General features: G+C 52.3%; 1 pseudogene across 1 annotated transcript in view; it reads left to right on the forward strand.

Moving 5' to 3' along the window:
• Positions 1-2,500, forward strand: part of LOC145340430 (rap1 GTPase-activating protein 1-like) — a 34,750-nt pseudogene that overhangs the window by 2,768 nt on the left and 29,482 nt on the right. Inside the window, exon 3 of the transcript XR_013886248.1 lies at positions 2,317-2,420. The product of XR_013886248.1 is annotated as a rap1 GTPase-activating protein 1-like (transcript). The remainder of the gene's footprint in view (positions 1-2,316; positions 2,421-2,500) is intronic.

Genomic DNA, 2,500 nt, shown 5'->3' on the forward strand with positions numbered 1-2,500 from the left:
CTGGGCATACCAGGTACACAGAGTATCGATAGGCAGAGGGATCTGGGCGTACAGGTACACAGGGTATTGATAGGCAGAAGGATCTGGGTGTACAGGTACACAGAGTATTGATCAGCAGAGGGATCTGGGTGTACAGGTACACAGGGTATTGATAGCAGAGGGATCTGGGCGTACAGGTACACAGAGTATTGATAGGCAGAAGGATCTGGGTGTACAGGTACACAGAGTATTGATCAGCAGAGGGATCTGGGCGTACAGGTACACAGAGTATCGATAGGCAGAGGGATCTGGGCATACAGGTACACAGAGTATCGATAGGCAGAGGGATCTGGGCGTACAGGTACACAGATTATTGATAGGCAGAAGGATCTGGGTGTACAGATACACAGAGTATTGATAGGCAGAGGGATCTGGGTGTACAGGTACACAGAGTATTGATCAGCAGAGGGATCTGGGCGTACAGGTACACAGAGTATTGATAGGCAGAGGGATCTGGGCGTACAGGTACACAGAGTATTGATAGGTAGAAGGATCTGGGCGTACAGGTACACAGAGTATTGATAGGCAGAGGGATCTGGGTGTACAGGTACACAGAGTATTGATAGGCAGAGGGATCTGGGCGGTCAGGTACACAGAGTATTGATAGGCAGAGGGATCTGGGTGTACAGGTACACAGAGTATTGATAGGTAGAAGGATCTGGGCGTACAGGTACACAGAGTATTGATAGGCAGAGGGATCTGGGCGTACAGGTACACAGAGTATTGATAGGCAGAGGATCTGGGCGTACAGGTACACAGAGTATTGATAGGTAGAAGGATCTGGGCGTACAGGTACACAGAGTATTGATAGGCAGAGGGATCTGGGCGTACAGGTACACAGAGTATTGATAGGCAGAGGGATCTGGGTGTACAGGTACACAGAGTATTGATAGGCAGAGGGATCTGGGTGTACAGGTACACAGGTCACTGAAAGTGGCAGTGCAGGGTGGAGAAGGTAGTCAGGAAGGCATACGGCATGCTCGCCTTCATCGGCCGGGGGCACTGAGTTTAAAAATTGACAAGTCACGTTGCAGCTTTATAGAACCTTAGTGAGGCCACACTTGGAATATAGAGTCCAATTCTGGGTCACCCACACTACCAGAAGGATGTGGAGGCTTTGGGAGAGGGGACAGAAAAGATTTACCAGGATGTTGCCCCTGGTACGGAGGGGCATTAGCTCTGAGGAGAGGTCGGAGAAACTCGGTTTGTTCTCACTGGAGGTTGAGGGGGAGACCCTGATAGAAGTCGACAAGATGATGAGGGACAGAGTGGAGAGTCAGAAGCTTTTTCCCCCCAGGGTGGAAGAGTCAATTACGCGGGGGGGCTACAGGTTTAAGGGGCGAGGGGCAAGGTTTAAAGGAGATACAGATTTTTTACACAGAGGGTGGTGGGAACTCGCTGCCGGGAGTGGGAGCGGAGACGGGAGTGAGTTTGGACAAATCTATGAATAGGATGGGGAATAGAGGGGATACGGTTCCCGGAAGGGGAGGGGGGGGTTTAGTTCAGTCGGTGGGGGGGGGGGGGGGGCAGTGCAGGCTCGGAGGGGCTGAGGCCTGTTCCCGTGCTGGAATTTTCTCCGTTCTTTGTTACCGTGAACATTGAGACAGCAATGTGAGCCTCCCTGTCGAGAGACTACAAGACCAGGGATTGGCCTTCTGAGGCTCTGCTCACACCCCCGTCTGGAGCAGGTTTTGGGGTCGTCCCCCCCCCACCCGCAGTATCTCAGGAAGGAAATTCCGGAACCTCGGAGAGGGGTCCAGAGGGAGAGTTCGCGAGAACGATCCCTGGAATGAAGAGCTTGAGGGGTTGAGGGACTCTGGGTCTGTACTCGTTGGGAGTTTATAATGATTGGGGGGAGGAATCTGATTGAAACTCACAGCGAGGGCCCCTGGATAGAGTGGGACGGGGAGAGGGTGCTCCCAGCCGGAGGGAAAACCCTGAACCAGAGAGGGCACGACCTCAGGGTAGAGGGACGAGCCTTTCAAACAGGAGGGATTTCCTCACCCAGAGAGTGGGGAATGTGGGGGAACCTTTGCCGCGGAGGGGGGCTGGGGTTACTGAGTGTCTTTGAGACAGAGAGAGAGAGAGGTTCCTGATTAATGAGGGGGGTGGGGAGGAAAAAGACCAGGAGAACAAGGGGAGGAGAAAAATATCAGCCGTGATAGAATGGGGAGGCAGATGGGCTGAGTGGCCTCGTTATGCTCCTATCTCTTACGGTTTATGGCCAATACATTGCAGATGATATCAATGACTCTCTCTGTCTCTCTCTCTCAAAAGGAACACCACAATTTTTACGCGCTTGATGTGTTTTTGGGGAAGTTACTGCTTTCGGTCAAACATGAGCTGGTGGAGGGTCAAGAAATGTTCAGAATCCTTCTGAGGTAAGAGACTGGGGTACGGAGTCACCCGAAATACACAAATCCCTAAAATACTGACCCCTCCCAAACACTCTTCAGCACTG

This window comes from Carcharhinus amblyrhynchos, unplaced genomic scaffold (assembly GCF_965287045.1).
Source record: "Carcharhinus amblyrhynchos unplaced genomic scaffold, sCarAmb.v2.hapA chromosome_1007, whole genome shotgun sequence".
Lineage (NCBI taxonomy): Eukaryota > Metazoa > Chordata > Chondrichthyes > Carcharhiniformes > Carcharhinidae > Carcharhinus > Carcharhinus amblyrhynchos.